The sequence below is a fragment of the Pseudophryne corroboree genome, chromosome 2, assembly GCF_028390025.1.
Source record: "Pseudophryne corroboree isolate aPseCor3 chromosome 2, aPseCor3.hap2, whole genome shotgun sequence".
Lineage (NCBI taxonomy): Eukaryota > Metazoa > Chordata > Amphibia > Anura > Myobatrachidae > Pseudophryne > Pseudophryne corroboree.
The window spans coordinates 851158729-851179966 of NC_086445.1; positions in this window are offsets into that span (position 1 = coordinate 851158729).

Genomic DNA, 21238 nt, shown 5'->3' on the forward strand with positions numbered 1-21238 from the left:
TGGACTTATATGGCAGTACCTTATACAGCAGAACCACTGGTCTGGACTTATACAGGAGTACCCCATGACTTATATGGCAGCACCACTGGACTGGACTTATATGGCAGCACCACTGGACTGGACTTATACAGCAGCACCACTGGAGTGGACTTATTCAGTCCAGTCCTGTGGTGCTGCCATATAAGTCCAGTCCAGTGGTGCTGCCATATAAGTCCAGTCCAGTGGTTCTGCCATAAAAGTCCAGTCCACTGGTGCTGGCGTATAAGTCATGGGCTACTGCCGTATAAGTCCAGTCCAGTGGTACTGCCATATAAGTCCAGGGGCACTGCCGTATAAGTCCAGTGGTGCTGTATAAGTCCAGTCCAGTAGTGCTGTCTTGTGCTGCATCAGTCCAGTCATTCCAGTGGTGGCATCCTGTGCTGCCATAAGTCCAGCTGTGGTGTCCTGTACTGCCATATGTCCAGTGGTGCTGTATAAGTCCAGTCTAGTGGTGCTGCCATATAAGTCCAGTCCAGTGGTGCTGCCATTTAAGTCCAGTCCAGGGGTGCTGCTGTAGAAGTCCAGGGGTACTGCCATATAAGTCCAGCGGTGCCACATAAGTCCAGTTCAGGGGTGCTGCCATATAAGTCCAGGGGTACTGCCACATAAGTTCAGTGGTGCCGTATAAGTCCAGTCCAGTGGTGCTGCCGTGTAAGTCCAGTCCACTGATGCTGCCGTCTAAGTCCAGTGGTGTTGTATAAGGGCTGTAACACACTAGCCGGTTTTCCCCGGATGGCAAAAAGCCGGACAAAGTTTGTCCGGCTTTTTGCCATCCGGGAGAAACCGGCAGTGTCTGTCACACAGGACGGCTTTGAGCCGTGTGTGATGCTGTGCGCATGCGCAGCATCAGACACGGCTGCAGAAGAAACCGTTGTGTGTGAAAGCTCCCCTTCACACACACGGTTCACTGGCTCCAAGGACGGCCCGGCGGCCGCCCGGCCGCCGGACCTTCCAGTGGTGAGACCCGGCTGCAACCCGGCAGCCGGGCCGGGGCCGTGCAGTGTGAAGGGACCCTACCCCTCACACTGTTAACTACAATGCCGGCACGGGAAAAAGCCGTCCGGCTTTTTCCCGGCCGGCAACAACCGTGTAGTGTGTTTTAGCCCTAAGTCCAGTCCAGTAGTGCTGTCTTGTGCTGCATCAGTCCAGTCACTCCAGTGGTAGTGTACTGTGCTGCCATAAGTCCAGTGGTGGTGTCCTGTACTGCCATAAGTCCAGTGGTGCCGTATAAGTCCAGTCCAGTGGTGCTGCCCTATAAGTCCAGTCCAGTGGTGCTTCCATATAAGTCCAGGGGTACTGCTGTATAAGTCCAGCGGTACTGCCGTGTAAGTCCAGTCCAGGGGTGCTGCCATATAAGTCCAGGGGTGCCACCGTATAAGTCATGGGGTACTGCCGTATAAGTCCAGCGTTACTGCCGTATAAGTCCAGCGTTACTGCTGTATAAGACCAGGGGTACTGCCGTATAAGTCCAGTGGTGCTGTCCTGTTCTGTATATTATTTTCTCCAAATAAAGGGGTTATTAATAATTTATCCAAAATAATTTTTACAGGGTTTGCCCTGCGTGGTGTAGGGGTACACTCTCCTGTGCCGTATATTGGGGGTAATTCCAAGTTGATCGCAGCAGAATTTTTTTTAGCAGTTGTGCAAAACCATGTGCACTGCAGGGGGTGGGGGACAGATATAACACTTGCAGAAAGAGTTAGATTTGGGTGGGTTATTTTGTTTCTGTGCAGGGTAAATACTGGCTGCTTTATTTTTACACTGCAATTTAGAATGTAGATTGAACACACCCCACCCAAATCTAACTCTCTCTGCACATGTTATATCTGCCTCCCCTGCAGTGCACATGGTTTTGCCCAATTGCTAACAAACTTGAGGCTGCGATCAACTCAGAATTACCCCCATTGTTATATAACTCCAGAAAAAATAAGATTTTACTTACCGATAAATCTATTTCTCGGAGTCCGTAGTGGATGCTGGGGTTCCTGAAAGGACCATGGGGATAGCGGCTCCGCAGGAGACAGGGCACAAAAAGTAAAGCTTTTTCCGATCAGGTGGTGTGCACTGGCTCCTCCCCCTATGACCCTCCTCCAGACTCCAGTTAGGTACTGTGCCCGGACGAGCGTACACAATAAGGGAGGATTTTGAATCCCGGGTAAGACTCATACCAGCCACACAAATCACACCGTACAACTTGTGATCTAAACCCAGTTAACAGTATGATAACAGCGGAGCCTCTGAAAGATGGCTTCCTACAACAATAACCCGAATAAGTTAACAATAACTATGTACAATTTATGCAGATAATCCGCACTTGGGATGGGCGCCCAGCATCCACTACGGACTCCGAGAAATAGATTTATCGGTAAGTAAAATCTTATTTTCTCTATCGTCCTAGTGGATGCTGGGGTTCCTGAAAGGACCATGGGGATTATACCAAAGCTCCCAAACGGGCGGGAGAGTGCGGATGACTCTGCAGCACCGAATGAGAGAACTCCAGGTCCTCCTTAGCCAGAGTATCAAATTTGTAAAATTTTACAAACGTGTTCTCCCCTGACCACGTAGCTGCTCGGCAAAGTTGTAATGCCGAGACCCCTCGGGCAGCCGCCCAAGATGAGCCCACCTTCCTTGTGGAGTGGGCCTTTACAGATTTAGGCTGTGGCAGGCCTGCCACAGAATGTGCCAGTTGGATTGTGCTACAGATCCAACGAGCAATCGTCTGCTTAGACGCAGGAGCACCCATCTTGTTGGGTGCATACAATATAAACAACGAGTCAGATTTTCTGACTCCAGCTGTTCTTGCAATATATATTTTTAATGCTCTGACAACGTCCAGTAACTTGGAGTCCTCCAAGTCACTTGTAGCCGCAGGCACTACAATAGGCTGGTTCAGATGAAATGCTGACACCACCTTAGGGAGAAAATGCGGACGAGTCCGCAGTTCCGCCCTGTCCGAATGGAAAATCAGATATGGGCTTTTGTAAGATAAAGCTGCCAATTCTGACACTCTCCTGGCAGAAGCCAGGGCTAGAAGCATGGTCACTTTCCAAGTGAGATATTTCAAATCCACCTTATTTAGTGGTTCAAACCAATGAGATTTTAGAAAATCCAAAACTACATTGAGATCCCACGGTGCCACTGGAGGCACCACAGGAGGCTGTATATGCAGCACTCCCTTAACAAAGGTCTGGACTTCAGGGACTGAAGCCAATTCTTTTTGAAAGAAAATCGACAGGGCCGAAATTTGAACCTTAATAGATCCCAATTTGAGACCCATAGACAATCCTGATTGCAGGAAATGTAGGAATCGACCCAGTTGAAATTCCTCCGTCGGAGCACTCCGATCTTCGCACCACGCAACATATTTTCGCCAAATTCGGTGATAATGTTGCACGGTTACTTCTTTCCTTGCTTTAATCAAAGTAGGAATGACTTCTTCCGGCATGCCTTTTTCCATTAGGATCCGGCGTTCAACCGCCATGCCGTCAAACGCAGCCGCGGTAAGTCTTGAAACAGGCAGGGACCCTGCTGAAGCAAGTCCCTCCTTAGAGGTAGAGGCCACGGATCTTCCGTGATCATCTCTTGAAGTTCCGGGTACCAAGTCCTTCTTGGCCAATCCGGAACCACTAGTATCGTTCTTACGCCTCTTTGCCGTATAATTCTCAATACTTTTGGTATGAGAGGCAGAGGAGGAAACACATACACCGACTGGTACACCCAAGGCGTTACCAGCGCGTCCACAGCTATTGCCTGCGGATCTCTTGACCTGGCGCAATACCTGTCCAGTTTTTTGTTGAGGCGAGACGCCATCATGTCCACCATTGGTCTTTCCCAACGGGTTACCAGCATGTGGAAGACTTCTGGATGAAGTCCCCACTCTCCCGGGTGAAGATCGTGTCTGCTGAGGAAGTCTGCTTCCCAGTTGTCCACTCCCGGGATGAACACTGCTGACAGCGCTATCACATGATTCTCTGCCCAGCGAAGAATCCTTGCAGCTTCTGCCATTGCACTCCTGCTTCTTGTGCCGCCCTGTCTGTTCACATGGGCGACTGCCGTGATGTTGTCCGACTGGATCAACACCGGTTTTCCCTGAAGCAGAGGTTCTGCCTGACTTAGAGCATTGTATATTGCTCTTAGTTCCAGAATGTTTATGTGAAGAGACGTTTCCAGGCTCGTCCATACTCCCTGGAAGTTTCTTCCTTGTGTGACTGCTCCCCAGCCTCTCAGGCTGGCGTCCGTGGTCACCAGGATCCAATCCTGTATGCCGAATCTGCGGCCCTCCAATAGATGAGGACTCTGCAACCACCACAGAAGAGACACCCTTGTCCTTGGAGACAGGGTTATCCGTAGGTGCATCTGAAGATGCGACCCTGACCATTTGTCCAACAGATCCCTTTGGAAAATTCTTGCGTGGAATCTGCCGAATGGAATTGCTTCGTAAGAAGCCACCATTTTTCCCAGGACTCTTGTGCATTGATGTACAGACACCTTTCCTGGTTTTAGGAGGTTCCTGACAAGCTCGGATAACTCCTTGGCTTTTTCCTCCGGGAGAAAAACCTTTTTCTGAACCGTGTCCAGAATCATCCCTAGGAACAGCAGACGAGTTGTCGGCATTAACTGGGATTTTGGAATATTCAGAATCCACCCGTGCTGTTTTAGCACTTCTTGAGACAGTGCTAATCCCATCTCTAGCTGTTCTCTGGACCTCGCCCTTATTAGGAGATCGTCCAAGTATGGGATAATTAATACGCCTTTTCTTCGAAGAAGAATCATCATCTCGGCCATTACCTTTGTAAAGATCCGAGGTGCCGTGGACAATCCGAACGGCAGCGTCTGAAACTGATAGTGACAGTTTTGTACAACGAACCTGAGGTACCCCTGGTGTGAGGGGTAAATTGGAACGTGGAGATACGCATCCTTGATGTCCAAGGATACCATAAAGTCCCCCTCTTCCAGGTTCGCTATCACTGCTCTGAGTGACTCCATTTTGAACTTGAACTTCTTTATGTACAGGTTCAAGGACTTCAGATTTAGAATAGGCCTTACCGAGCCATCCGGCTTCGGTACCACAAAAAGAGTGGAATAATACCCCTTCCCTTGTTGTAGAAGAGGTACCTTGACTATCACCTGCTGAGAGTACAGCTTGTGAATGGCTTCCAAAACCGTCTCCCTTTCGGAGGGGGACGTTGGTAAAGCAGACTTCAGGAAACGGCGAGGTGGATCCGTCTCTAATTCCAACCTGTACCCTTGAGATATTATCTGCAGGATCCAGGGATCTACCTGCGAGTGAGCCCACTGCGCGCTGTAATTTTTGAGACGACCGCCCACCTTCCCCGAGTCCGCTTGAGAAGCCCCAGCGTCATGCTGAGGCTTTTGTAGAAGCCGGGGAGGGCTTCTGTTCCTGGGAAGGAGCTGCGTGTTGCTGTCTCTTCCCTCGACCTTTGCCTCGTGGCAGATATGAATAGCCCTTTGCTCTCTTATTTTTAAAGGAACGAAAGGGCTGCGGTTGAAAAGTCGGTGCCTTTTTCTGTGGGGGAGTGACTTGAGGTAGAAAGGTGGATTTCCCGGCTGTAGCCGTGGCCACCAAATCTGATAGACCGACTCCAAATAACTCCTCCCCTTTATACGGCAAAACTTCCATATGCCGTTTTGAATCCGCATCGCCTGTCCACTGTCGCGTCCATAAAGCTCTTCTGGCCGAAATGGACATAGCACTTACCCGTGATGCCAGTGTGCAGATATCCCTCTGTGCATCACGCATATAAAGAAATGCATCCTTTATTTGTTCTAACGACAGTAAAATATTGTCCCTGTCCAGGGTATCAATATTTTCAATCAGGGACTCTGACCAAACTATCCCAGCACTGCCCATCCAGGCAGTCGCTACAGCTGGTCGTAGTATAACACCTGCATGTGTGTATATACTTTTTTGGATATTTTCCATCCTCCTATCTGATGGATCTTTAAGTGCGGCCGTCTCAGGAGAGGGTAACGCCACTTGTTTAGATAAGCGTGTTAGCGCCTTGTCCACCCTAGGAGGTGTTTCCCAGCGCTCCCTAACCTCTGGCGGGAAAGGGTATAATGCCAATAATTTCTTTGAAATTATCAGCTTTTTATCAGGGGCAACCCACGCTTCATTACACACGTCATTTAATTCTTCTGATTCAGGAAAAACTATAGGTAGTTTTTTCATACCCCACATAATACCCTGTTTAGTGGTACCTGTAGTATCAGCTAAATGTAACGCCTCCTTCATTGCCAAAATCATATAACGTGTGGCCCTACTGGAAAATACGGTTGATTCGTCACCGTCACCACTGGAGTCATCGCCTGTGTCTGGGTCTGTGTCGACCGACTGAGGCAAAGGGCGTTTCACAGCCCCTGACGGTGTTTGAGTCGCCTGGACAGGCACTAATTGATTGTCCGGCCGCCTCATGTCGTCAAACGACTGCTTTAGCGTGTTGACACTATCCCGTAGTTCCATAAATAAAGGCATCCATTCCGGTGTCGACTCCCTAGGGGGTGACATCCTCATATTTGGCAATTGCTCCGCCTCCACACCAATATCGTCCTCATACATGTCGACACACACGTACCGACACACAGCAGACACACAGGGAATGCTCCTAACGAAGACAGGACCCACTAGCCCTTTGGGGAGACAGAGGGAGAGTTTGCCAGCACACACCAAAAGCGCTATATATATATCAGGGATAGCCTTATAATAAGTGCTCCCTTATAGCTGCTTTGTTATATCAAATTTATCGCCATAAATGTGCCCCCCCCTCTCTGTTTTACCCTGTTTCTGTAGTGCAGTGCAGGGGAGAGACTTGGGAGCCGTCCTGACCAGCGGAGCTGTGAGAGGAAATGGCGCCGTGTGCTGAGGAGATAGGCCCCGCCCCTTTTCTGGCGGGCTCGTCTCCCGCTATTTAGAAAAATTAGGCAGGGGTTAAATATCTCCATATAGCCTCTAGGGCTATATGTGAGGTATTTTTAGCCTTTATAGGTAATCATTTTGCCTCCCAGGGCGCCCCCCTCCCAGCGCCCTGCACCCTCAGTGACTGCCGTGTGAAGTGTGCTGAGAGGAAAATGGCGCACAGCTGCAGTGCTGTGCGCTACCTTTTGAAGACTGCAGGAGTCTTCAGCCGCCGATTCTGGACCTCTTCTGTCTTCAGCATCTGCAAGGGGGCCGGCGGCGTGGCTCCGGTGACCATCCAGGCTGTACCCGTGATCGTCCCTCTGGAGCTTGATGTCCAGTAGCCAAGAAGCCAATCCATCCTGCACGCAGGTGAGTTGACTCCTTCTCCCCTCAGTCCCTCGCTGCAGTGATCCTGTTGCCAGCAGGAATCACTGTAAAATAAAAAACCTAGCTAAACTTTTTCTAAGCAGCTCTTTAGGAGAGCCACCTAGATTGCACCCTTCTCGTCCGGGCACAAAAATCTAACTGGAGTCTGGAGGAGGGTCATAGGGGGAGGAGCCAGTGCACACCACCTGATCGGAAAAAGCTTTACTTTTTGTGCCCTGTCTCCTGCGGAGCCGCTATCCCCATGGTCCTTTCAGGAACCCCAGCATCCACTAGGACGATAGAGAAATAATGGAGAACAAAAATTTGGAGGATAAAATAGGGAAAGATCAAGAACCACTTCCTCCTCGTGCTGAAGCTGCTGCCACTAGTCATGATGACATACAGTAGATGATGAAATGCCATTTACGTCGTCTGCAAAGGCCAATGCCCAATGTGATAGTAGAGGGCTTGTAAAATCCAAAAAGCCAAAGTTTAGTAAAATGACCAAATTTTTTTTTATTTAAATCGTCTGAGGAGAAACGTAAACTTGCCAATATGCCATTTACGGCACGGAGAGGCAAGGAACGGCTAAGGCCCTGGCCTATGTTCATGACTAGTGGTTCAGCTTCACATGACGATGGAAGTCCTCATCCTCCTGCTAGAAAAATGAAAAGAGTTAAGCTGGCAAAAGCACAGAAAATAACTGTGCGTTCTAAGGCCCTCATTCCAAGTTGTTTGCTCGCTAGCTGCTTTTAGCAGCAGTGCAAACGCTAAGCCGCCACCCTCTGGGAGTGTATCTTAGCTTAGCAGAAGTGCGAACGAAAGGATCGCAACGCTGCAAAAAAAAAATTGTGCAGTTTCAGAGTAGCTGCAGACCTACTCCTACCTTGCTATCACTTCAGACTATTTAGTTCCTATTTTGACGTCACAAACACGCCCTGCGCTCGGCCAGCCACGACTACTTTTTTCCAGCCACTCCTGCGTTTTTATCTGGCATGCCTGCGTTTTTTCACACACTCCCCGAAAACGGTCAGTTAAAACCCAGAAACACCCACTTCCTGTCAATCACTCTGTGGCCAGCAGTGCGACTGAAAAGCGTCGCTAGAGCTTGTGTAAAACTACATTGGCTTTTGTGAAAGTACGAAGCGCGTGCGCAGTGCGCCCCATACACTTGTGCAGAATTGACGATTTTTTGCCTGATCGCTGCGCTGCGAACGAAAGCAGCTAGCAATCAACTCGGAATGAGGGCCTAAGATGGTATCACAAATCCCCAAGGAGAGTCCTAGTGTGTTGACGGTTGCGATGCCTGACCTTCCCAACACTGGACGGATAGAGGTGGCTCCTTCCACCATTTGCACGCCCTCTGCAAGTGCTGGAAGGAGCACCCACAGTCCAGTCTCTGATTCTCAAATTGAAGATGTCACTGTTGAAGTACACCATGATGAGGATATGGGTGTAGCTGATGCTGTGGAAGAAGTTGACGATGAAGAGTCTGATGTTGATGTGGTTGTTTTAATAAGACACCAGTGGATACAGTTGTTGGCCGTGGGATGAAAAAGCCCATTGTCATGCCTGGTCAAAAATAAAATACCAAAAAAGCCACCTCTTCGGTGTGGAATTATTTCTCCACAAATCCGGGCAACAGGTTTCAAGCAACCTGATTTCTTTGTCAATCCATAATAAGTACGGGTAAGGACGTTAACCACCTTGCAACATCCGTCCTTATACGTCACCTGCAGCGCATTCATCACAAGTCATTCTCAAGTGTCAATTAAATTAAATTAAAGTGAAGTACATTGTCAAGTATGTGCTGTTTGGGGCCTAGTTTTTAAAACTGCCATTGTGTCTGCCACTGTAGTGCCACTCCTAGATGGGCCAGGTGTTTGTGCCGCCCACTTGTGTCACTTAGCTTAGTCATCCAGTGACCTCTGTACACTCTTTTGGCCTAAAAACAATATTGTGATGTGTTCAGAATAGACTGAAAATGAGTGGAAATAAATGTTATTGTGATTAATAATACCGTAGGATCAAAATTACCCCCAAATTGTATGATTTTAGCTGTTTTTGTTTTGTTTTTTCTTCAAAAATCATCCAGATCCAAAACCAAAACCAAACCACGAAAGAGTGGTTTTGGCAAAAGCAATCCAGATCCAAAACCAAAACACGCAAAGTGCCTGCCACACATCTCTGATAACCTGCTGCAAACACTGAGTGCTCACACCTGTAGTACTGCAAACTGCAAGTGCAAACACAGGAAGACTGCCTAAGACATAGGTGCCAGCTGAAGTCTGTAGTGTCACGATCCGGGTATCTGGACGCCATTTCTTACCCATCAGATGCCTCCTAAGGCTGGCTCAGTGCTCCAGGACCGGATCCCATCTGTTATCCTAATGTTCACATTCCTGCATCCTCTCCTGTCTCTCTGAGACGCTGTCACAGTAACGCCTTATTACATCTGGCATGGCGTCTCCCGCGGCCTCCGCCGCCGTCCCTGAGCTTCTGCATGCAGAGTGTCAGAGTGGCGATTACGTCAGCCGCGGCCTCCGCTGTGTCCGCGTGGTTGGATGTGCACTTGTCAGCCTGGCGTCTCCTGTCTCCAGTGGCCGGCGCCGCCATTACTGTTTTCATTACCACATGGATTACAAACCAAACTTCCCTCCAAGTGTCTGCATGGGCGCAGCCATCTTGGATTCTGTCAGCTGATCATTTCCTCCAATCTGTTGTCAGTATTGTTAATCTGCATAATTGCCTAGCCAATCCCTTCCTTGCTGCAGGTATAAATACACTGTGCCTGAGCAAGGAAGGCGTCAGTGCTTTGGTTGTCAAACCTAGTTCCTGTTTGTCTCTCTCCTGTGATTGTCTTCCAGGTTCCAGCTCCTGTCTCAAGACTTCCACCATAGAGACCCGCACCAGCATTCCACCTGCGGTGTAGCCTGACTCTCCAATCCATTGTGGATTCATCTGTTTCCAGCTACAACATTACCTGCTTCCAGCTCAGCTTCCAGCAGAGTACAGCTTCCCTTAAAGGGCCGGTGTCCTTTCTACACTTTACCACTCTCCACCGGTATTATTATTTCTCCGCTCTCAAGTTCTACATTTCAGTTCATATTTCATCGCTCCCAAGTTCATTTATTATTTAACTGGTTCCAGCCAGTATCCACTCCGTGCTAACAACAGTCTGGTTCCAGCCAGTATCCACAGCAGCTGTTTTACCTTCAGCAACCCAGCTTTTCCTGGAACACCAGCTGGCACAATCCTAGGTTATCTCCATTGCTACAGTCGGGCCTGGTAAGGACTTTCCATCTAGAAGATCATAAGAACTATCTCACACTACCAGTGCCCTGTGGCTCCTGCCATCCTGTAGTACCCAGGAACTGTATTTATTATTTGCTGACATTTACGTTTTCTTTTACTGCTGCTGTGTTGCGGAGTTGTCATAATAAACATCATTGACTTTTATCCAAGTTGTCGTGGTCACGCCTTCGGGCAGTTATTATTCATGTTACTTACATGTCCAGGGGTCTGATACAACCTCCCAGGTTCCGGTACATCTCAGCCCCTACAACTGAGGCTGCCTCCCGTCAGCTCAGGCCCTCAGTTGTGACAGTAAGCACTGACCTAATGAATCCAGCCGGAGACCAGGATCAAGCGGCCAGGCCGATGCAAGAACTGGCAGCCCGACTAGAACATCAGGAGGCTGCACAGGGCCACATCATCCGCTGTCTCCAGGATCTCTCTACTCGGCTGGATGGGATTCAGACAACTCTCCGTGGATCAGGCGCATCTGGTGCGTCAACCACAGTGACTCCAGCTATAACCCCACCCACCTTACCCATTTCTGTTCCACGTCTTCATCTTCCAACGCCAGCAAAATTTGACGGATCTCCAAGATTCTGCAGGGGATTTCTCAACCAGTGTGAGATTCAGTTTGAGCTACAACCTGGCAATTTTCCCAGTGACCGTACAAAAATTGCCTACATCATCTCTCTTCTCAGTGGCTCCGCCCTTGACTGGGCATCACCGTTATGGGAGAGGTCCGACACCCTGCTATCTTCTTACACTGCATTCGTGTCAACATTCAGGCGCATCTTCGACGAGCCAGGCCGGGTAACCTCAGCTTCATCCGAGATTCTCCGTTTACGCCAGGGGTCACGTACTGTAGGACAATATCTGATACAGTTCCAGATCCTGGCATCCGAACTGGCATGGAACGACGAGGCCCTGTATGCTGCATTCTGGCATGGCTTATCTGAGCTTATTAAAGATGAGTTAGCTACCAGAGACTTACCTTCTAAGTTAGATGAGCTAATCTCACTCTGCACGAAAGTTGATTTACGTTTCAGAGAGAGAGCAACTGAGCGTGGAAGATCATCTGCTCCAAAATCTTCTGCTCCTCCTCCTCGTCAACTGTCACCATCTAAAGATGAGCCCATGCAAATTGGCCATTCCCGTTTAACTCCTGCTGAGCGCCGAAGACGTCTCTCTGAGTCTCTTTGTCTTTACTGTGCAGCTCCGTCTCACACCATCAATGCCTGTCCCGAACGTCCGGGAAAACTCCAAACCCTAGCTCGCCCAGGAGAGGGCCGGCTAGGAGTAATGATCTCCTCTCCATCTCCTCATGATTGTAATCTCCCAGTCTCGCTTCAAGTTGCTCAACGTTATCGGAACGTCATTGCTCTCCTTGATTCCGGAGCAGCTGGGAACTTTATTACTGAAGCCTATGTTAAACGGTGGTCCCTACCCACCGAGAGACTTCCTTCCTCCTTTTCCTTAACTGCCGTGGATGGCAGTAAAATTTTTGATACTGTTATTGCTCTAAGGACTCTACCAGTTCGTCTGAGAGTGGGAGTTCTTCATTCCGAACTTATTTCACTTTTAGTGATTCCAAGAGCCACACATCCTGTGGTCCTGGGCCTTCCATGGCTCCGTCTTCACAATCCTACAATTGATTGGACGACTACGCAAATCCTGGCATGGGGTTCCTCCTGTGCAGAGACATGTTTGTTTAAAGTATTGCCTGTCTGTTCTTCCTCCCCCAGGTCGTCTGATGTTCCACCTCCTCCATATCAAGATTTCACGGATGTGTTCAGTAAAGCTTCTGCTGATATCCTTCCTCCTCATAGAGAATGGGACTGCCCGATTGATCTCGTTCCAGGGAAGGTTCCACCTCGAGGCCGAACTTATCCGTTGTCTCTGCCTGAGACGCATTCTATGGAGGAATACATTAAAGAGAACCTAGCAAAGGGGTTCATTCGACCTTCTTCTTCCCCAGCCGGCGCAGGCTTCTTTTTTGTAAAAAAGAAAGATGGTGGTCTGCGGCCGTGCATCGACTACAGAGGTTTGAACGACATTACCATCAAGAACCGTTATCCTTTACCCCTGATTACTGAGCTCTTTGACAGAGTTAGCGGAGCTACCATCTTTACAAAGCTGGACTTGCGAGGTGCATACAATCTCATCCGGATCCGTGAGGGTGACGAGTGGAAGACCGCCTTTAACACCCGTGACGGACATTATGAGTACCTCGTCATGCCCTTCGGATTGAGCAATGCTCCAGCTGTCTTCCAGCATTTTGTCAATGAGATTTTCAGAGACATTCTATACCGTCATGTCGTGGTCTATCTAGACGATATCCTCATTTTTGCCAACGATTTAGAGGAACATCGTTTTTGGGTTAAAGAGGTTCTGTCCCGTCTCCGTGTCAATCATCTCTATTGCAAATTAGAAAAATGCGTCTTTGAAGTCAAGTCCATTCCGTTTCTAGGGTACATTGTGTCCGGTTCCGGACTAGAGATGGATCCTGAGAAACTACAAGCAATTCAGAATTGGCCGGTACCCTTAACCCTCAAAGGGGTCCAGAGGTTCTTAGGGTTCGCCAATTATTACCGAAAGTTTATACGAGACTTTTCCACCATTGTGGCGCCTATTACTGCTTTCACCAAGAAGGGTGCTAACCCGTCCAAGTGGTCTGAAGAAGCCATGCAAGCTTTTCATCTTTTAAAACAGAGGTTCATCTCTGCGCCTGTCCTGAAACAGCCTGACATCGACTCTCCTTTCATCATAGAGGTGGATGCCTCCTCCGTTGGAGTAGGAGCGGTGTTATCTCAGAGGGCTAAAGATGGCCATTTACATCCTTGCAGTTTCTTCTCCCGGAAGTTCTCCCCAGCTGAGCGCAACTATGCCATTGGCGACCAGGAGTTGCTAGCCATCAAGCTCGCTCTAGAAGAGTGGAGGTATCTGTTGGAGGGAGCTTCTCATTTAATCACCATACTTACAGACCACAAGAACCTTTTATACCTGAAGGGCGCACAATGTCTCAACCCTCGTCAGGCCAGATGGGCACTTTTCTTTTCCAGGTTCGACTTTAAACTCCAGTTCTGTCCGGGCTCTCAGAATCGCAAGGCCGATGCCCTTTCCCGCTCATGGGAGCAAGAAAATGAGTCAGAGTCTTCAGACAAGCATCCTATTATAAATCCGTTGGCATTCTCCACGGTAAGGATGGACTCTACGCCCCCATCAGGGAAAAGTTTTGTGAAGCCGATGCTAAGGAAGAAGCTCATGCATTGGGCCCATGCTTCCCGTTTTGCCGGACATACAGGTATCCAAAAAACCCTGGAGTTTATCTCTAGGTCCTATTGGTGGCCAACTCTGAAAAAGGACGTCTTGGAGTTTATTGCATCTTGCCCAAAGTGTGCCCAACATAAAGTATCCCGCTAGTCGCCTGCGGGGCAACTGGTTCCACTATCCGTTCCCCGTCGACCATGGACCCACTTGTCGATGGATTTCATTACAGACTTACCCATGTGCAACAAGTTCAATACCATCTAGGTGGTAGTTGACCGGTTCACCAAGATGGCACACTTCATTCCTCTCACCGGTCTTCCGTCAGCTTCCAAGTTGGCTCAAGTATTCATACAAGAGATCTTCCGACTCCACGGTCTTCCTGAAGAAATTATCTCAGATCGAGGAGTTCAATTCACAGCCAAATTCTGGCGAAGTTTATGTCAAGTCCTCCAAGTCAAGCTAAAGTTTTCTACGGCTTACCATCCTCAGACCAATGGTCAAACCGAGAGGGTGAATCAGGACTTGGAGGCCTTCCTCCGCATCTATGTGTCCTCCTCTCAAGATGACTGGGTTCAATTACTTCCCTGGGCCGAGTTCTGTCATAACAACCAGTATCATTCTTCATCTGCTTCAACACCATTCTTCACTAACTTTGGATTCCACCCTAAAGTTCCTGAGTTCCAACCGCTTCCAGCAACTTCTGTTCCCGCAGTGGATATCACCTTGCATCAGTTTGCCAATATCTGGAAGAGCGTACGATCAGCTCTGCTCAAGGCATCGTTCAGGTACAAGAAGTTTGCGGATAAGAAGCGTCGAGCAGTTCCTGCTCTCAAGGTGGGTGATCGGGTATGGTTATCCACGAAGAATTTGAGGTTAAGAGTTCCCAGTATGAAGTTTGCACCTCGCTATATCGGTCCTTTCAAGATTGAACAAGTCATCAATCCTGTTGCTTACAGACTCCAGTTGCCTCCCTTCTTAAAAATACCCAGGACATTCCATGTTTCCCTGTTGAAACCGCTGATCTTGAATCGGTTTCATTCCTCACTTCCTCCAACTCCGAAAGTCCAAACTCAACGAGGCGTTGAGTATGAAGTGGCCAAGATCCTGGACTCACGTCACCGTTACGGTCAACTACAATATCTTATTGACTGGAAGGGTTATGGTCCTGAGGAACGTTCATGGACCAATGCTTCTGATGTCCATGCTCCTGCCTTGGTCCGGAGATTCCATTCCAAGTTTCCTCAAAAGCCAAAGAAGTGTCCTGGGGCCACTCCTAAAGGGGGGGGTGCTGTCACGATCCGGGTATCTGGACGCCATTTCTTACCCATCAGATGCCTCCTAAGGCTGGCTCAGCGCTCCAGGACCGGATCCCATCTGTTATCCTAATGTTCACATTCCTGCATCCTCTCCTGTCTCTCTGAGACGCTGTCACAGTAACGCCTTATTACATCTGGCATGGCGTCTCCCGCGGCCTCCGCCGCCGTCCCTGAGCTTCTGCATGCAGAGTGTCAGAGTGGCGATTACGTCAGCCGCGGCCTCCGCTGTGTCCGCGTGGTTGGATGTGCACTTGTCAGCCTGGCGTCTCCTGTCTCCAGTGGCCGGCGCCGCCATTACTGTTTTCATTACCACATGGATTACAAACCAAACTTCCCTCCAAGTGTCTGCATGGGCGCAGCCATCTTGGATTCTGTCAGCTGATCATTTCCTCCAATCTGTTGTCAGTATTGTTAATCTGCATAATTGCCTAGCCAATCCCTTCCTTGCTGCAGGTATAAATACACTGTGCCTGAGCAAGGAAGGCGTCAGTGCTTTGGTTGTCAAACCTAGTTCCTGTTTGTCTCTCTCCTGTGATTGTCTTCCAGGTTCCAGCTCCTGTCTCAAGACTTCCACCATAGAGACCCGCACCAGCATTCCACCTGCGGTGTAGCCTGACTCTCCAATCCATTGTGGATTCATCTGTTTCCAGCTACAACATTACCTGCTTCCAGCTCAGCTTCCAGCAGAGTACAGCTTCCCTTAAAGGGCCGGTGTCCTTTCTACACTTTACCACTCTCCACCGGTATTATTATTTCTCCGCTCTCAAGTTCTACATTTCAGTTCATATTTCATCGCTCCCAAGTTCATTTATTATTTAACTGGTTCCAGCCAGTATCCACTCCGTGCTAACAACAGTCTGGTTCCAGCCAGTATCCACAGCAGCTGTTTTACCTTCAGCAACCCAGCTTTTCCTGGAACACCAGCTGGCACAATCCTGGGTTATCTCCATTGCTACAGTCGGGCCTGGTAAGGACTTTCCATCTAGAAGATCATAAGAACTATCTCACACTACCAGTGCCCTGTGGCTCCTGCAATCCTGTAGTACCCAGGAACTGTATTTATTATTTGCTGACTTTTACGTTTTCTTTTACTGCTGCTGTGTTGCGGAGTTGTCATAATAAACATCATTGACTTTTATCCAAGTTGTCGTGGTCACGCCTTCGGGCAGTTATTATTCATGTTACTTACATGTCCAGGGGTCTGATACAACCTCCCAGGTTCCGGTACATCTCAGCCCCTACAACTGAGGCTGCCTCCCGTCAGCTCAGGCCCTCAGTTGTGACATGTAGTTCCACAACTCAAGTCACAGGAAACAGGAATGCGGTATAGACAGCAAAGTCACAGAGGTCTGGAGCCAGAAGATGTAGATCTAGTAAACAATGTTGTTCAAGCATTTAGCAGAGCTTCCTTTTTATCCCCTTTGGTCTGTGGGGATTGGAAGACTAAGGGGTCTATTTACTAAGCCTTGGATGGAGATAAAGTCAACAGAGATAAAGTACCAACCAACCGGATCCTAACTGACATGTCACAGGCTGTGTTTAAAAAATGGCAGTTAGGAGCTGATTAGCTGGTACTTTATCTTCAACTGCTTTATCTCCATTCGAGGCTTAGTAAATAGACCCTAAGTAAGCTGAGCATTACATTGCTTGTGGTAGGAGGTGGTGTCAAGGCAGTGCCCATGCATTGGAGATAGCAGGGACGGCAGGTGCCATGGCAGTGCTCATGCATTGGAAATGGCAGGAACACAGCGAGGTACACGCTGGGACAGGATGGCATGCACTGTAAGCAGCAACGGGCCTCTGACCAGCCTGACTTCCTGACCTCCACATGCTAACACTCCAGCACATCGGTAAATATCGCTGTGCCAAATGCTGACTCCTGACAGATAATTGTGAAGTGCCTCCAACAGCACCCCATAGCCTGCAGCGTTATGTGCAGTGGCACAATCAACATCACCCTAGTTACAGCCCTTACTGGCTATAAGCTTAGTTGCAAGTTGCAACAAATACAACACATTGCTCCAGCTCCAGTTTGACTAGTCCTAAAATTCTCCTAATGGTGCTTAGAGACTCTGAGTGCAGCAGCCCACAGTCCCCAATATGACCCAGTTGCCCTGGTCTCCATTACTGACTTTGACAGTTATTTATATTAGCAATAAAATGTGCTTCCCAGTTGAATTTCCATCCCCTCTCCCTCAGATATGCTCATTTTCAGAACCGAGCCTGGCAGGAAGAACCAAGACAGGACTCGTATCGACAATTAATGCAAAAATTCTGGTGTGTTCGTTTTCCAACCGCACAGCTCTAATCTGTATACTGTAGGTATTTTTTTTGCCTATAAAATTTATAATAGCGTACAACCTTTAGAAAGTATTTTGTGATTTTTGTTGCCTGTACACATTTATACGACTGTTTTACATAAAAATCATAAATGTTGGCTTAAGATTGTCATGGAAATGAAACCATTAAAACCAGTATTATTCTGTATTAAAAAATAAAGCCTTTTTTCGTTTCCAATGGGTGTTTTGCACGTATAGACAATTGCAGAATTTTTTTATTTCTAAATAATTACACACTGTTTATAACCAGGTGTTACACCTGCTCTTGGAGATAGAAGTCTTTTCTTCCAGCTCTCACCATCTCAAAGCAGTAGCGATTCCAGCTGCTTGCTGTTATTTTGTATGAAAGACCATGCATAAGAATTTGATGACAAAAGCATCAAGCGCTTTATGAATATGCTGCTAGCCAACTTTGCATATGCTAATTGCATTCTTTTTCCATTTTAGATTTTTTGATGTCTTCTTTTATTTAGAATTCTACATCACTATTTTATAAGCAAGCTGGATTTAGAATCTGGGGGACCACTGTCTTTCACTCTGTACTGATAACCCCAGCAGGTGCATGTGGTTGGAAGGAGGGGGTGGTATTTGGGCGTGTAATATACTGTAATATATCATCAGTCGTTAGACGAACCATGTCAGGTGTAAGTTAACCTACTGATTTGGACGAAATAACGTCATTCACTATTGAGCTGGCGCAAGTCTTGTGGACGACCAGAGACGGAGCAGAGAGACCGGTCTATTCATGCTGTGAATCGATCCTTTGTAACACACCTGCTGTTTTAAATTGAGATGTATGTGACCTTATATTTCTATTAAAGGTTGTTTTATACTATTCTCACGTGTGCGCTCTCCATTACTATTATATATATATATATATATTAGTGATGTGCACCGGACATTTTTCTGGTTTTGTGTTTTGGTTTTGGATTCGGTTCCACGGCCGTGTTTTGGATTCGGACGCGTTTTGGCAAAACCTCCCTGAAAATTTTTTTGTCGGATTCGGGTGTGTTTTGGATTCGGGTGTTTTTTTACAAAAACCCCTCAAAAACAGCTTAAATCATAGAATTTGGGGGTCATTTTGATCCCATAGTATTATTAACCTCAATAACCATAATTTCCACTCATTTCCAGTCTATTCTGAACACCTCACACCTCACAATATTATTTTTAGTCCTAAAATTTGCACCGAGGTCGCTGAATGACTAAGCTAAGCGACCCAAGTGGCCGACACAAACACCTGGCCCATCTAGGAGTGGCACTGCAGTGTCAGACATGATGGCACTTCAAAAAATAGTCCCCAAACAGCACATGATGCAAAGAAAAAAAGAGGTGCACCAAGGTCGCTGGATGGCTAAGCTAAGCGACCCAAGTGGCCGACACAAACACCTGGCCCATCTAGGAGTGGCACTGCAGTTTTCTAGTGAGAGGATGAGTGCTTCCATCCTCATGTGAATCTGAACCACTAGCCATGAACATAGGCCAGGGCCTCAGCCGTTCCTTGCCACTCCGTATCGTAAATGGCATATTGGCAAGTTTACGCTTCTCCTCAAACGCTTTTAATTTAGATTTTTGGGTCATTTTACTGAACTTTTGTTTTTTGGATTTTACATGCTCTGTGCTATGACATTGGGCATCGGCCTTGGCAGACGACGTTGATGGCATTTCATCGTCTCGGCCATGACTAGTGGCAGCAGCTTCAGCACGAGGTGGAAGGGGATCTTGATCTTTCCCTATTTTACCCTCCACATTTTTGTTCTCCATTTTTTAATGTGTGGAATTATATGCCAGTAATATATCAATAGCAATGGCCTACTGTACTGTACTGCTATATATTATGTACTGGTGGTCAGCAAAATTATGCACTGTCCTACTACTGCGTACAACAACTAAAATGCACCACAGGTATGGATGGATAGTATACTTGACGACACAGAGGTAGGTAGAGCAGTGGACTACTGTACCGTACTGCTATATATTATATACTGGTGGTCAGCAAAATTATGCACTGTTCTCCTACTACTGCGCACAACAACTAAAATGCACCACAGGTATGGATGGATAGTATACTTGACGACACAGAGGTAGGTAGAGCAGTGGCCTACTGTACCGTAATGCTATATATTATATACTGGTGGTCAGCAAACTGTGCAAAACTTAAATGCACCACAGGTATGGATGGATAGTATACTTGACGACACAGAGGTAGGTAGAGCAGTGGCCTACTGTACCGTACTGCTATATATTATATACTGGTGGTCAGCAAACTGTGCAAAACTGAAATGCACCACAGGTATGGATGGATAGTATACTTGACGACACAGAGGTAGGTAGAGCAGTGGCCTACTGTACCGTACTGATATAATACTGGTGGTCACTGGTCAGCAAAATTCTGCACTGTCCCCCTACTATATACTACAATGCAGCACAGATATGGAGCGTTTTTCAGGCAGAGAACGTATAATACTGGTGGTCACTGATCAGCAAAACTCTGCACTGTCTTCCTACTATATAATATTGGTGGTCCCCAGTCCCCACAATAAAGCACACTGAGCACAGATATTTGCAGCACACTGAGCACAGATATTTGCAAGCACACTGAGCACAGATATTTGCAGCACACTGAGCACAGATATTTGCAGCACACAGAACACAACTGAGAGAACGCTGCACACGTCCTCTCCCTATCATCTCCAATGCACGAGTGAAAATGGGGGCGACGCGCGGCTCCTTATATAGAGTACAAATCTTGCGAGAATCCGACAGCGGGATGATGACGTTCGGGCGCGCTCGGGTTAACCGAGCAAGGCTGGAGGATCCGAGTCTGTCTCGGATCCGTGTAAAATGGGTAAAGTTCAGGGGGGTTCGGATTCCGAGGAACCGAACCCGCTCATCTCTAGTATATATATATATATATATATACACACAGTGCCAGCGGAACCTGCTCAGCAAAGGGATGCAAAGCAAGGAGGCACCAGGCAGGAGAGGCGCTCTCCATGCTCTGCATCCCTGTGCTGTGCACTGTTGCTGTCAGCTGCAGCTGTCCCTGTCACACTGTGGCAGACAGCGGAGCTGGCAGCATGAGGCGTGGCTCTTCTAGTCAACCCATGCCTTCAGCGGGAGGATAGGGGAAGTTAGAAGGGTCGGACATAACAAGCAAGTGATGGCTTCAGAAGCTGTGAGCTTGTTACTGCTGACTGCAGTACTGCCAGGACCTACTAGATGCCGCATCTCCTTAGAGCCATCTCACCTGCCTGAAGGAACAATAGATAGAGAGACAGCCCGGGACCATGTGAGTATGTAGAAGAACCTCAACTGAGTGAGTTTGTTTTACTGTGCGATTATCCCTATCTATCTATCTATCTATCTATCTATCTATCTATCTATCTATCTATCTATCATCTGTCTCTGTACAGTCTCTGTCTGTCTATCTATTTAATCTATCTATATTATTTATAGAGAATACTTGGCCATTCACATCAGTCCCTGCCCCAGTGGAGCTTACAATTTATATTCCCTACCACATGTACACACAGACACATTCACGCTAGGGTTAATTTTGTAGGGAGCCAATTAACCTACCAGTATATTTTTGGATTGTGGGAGGAAACCTGAGTACCCGGAGGAAACCCATGCAAGTATGGGGAGAATATACAAACTCTGCACAGTTAGGGCCATGGTGGGAATCAAACCCA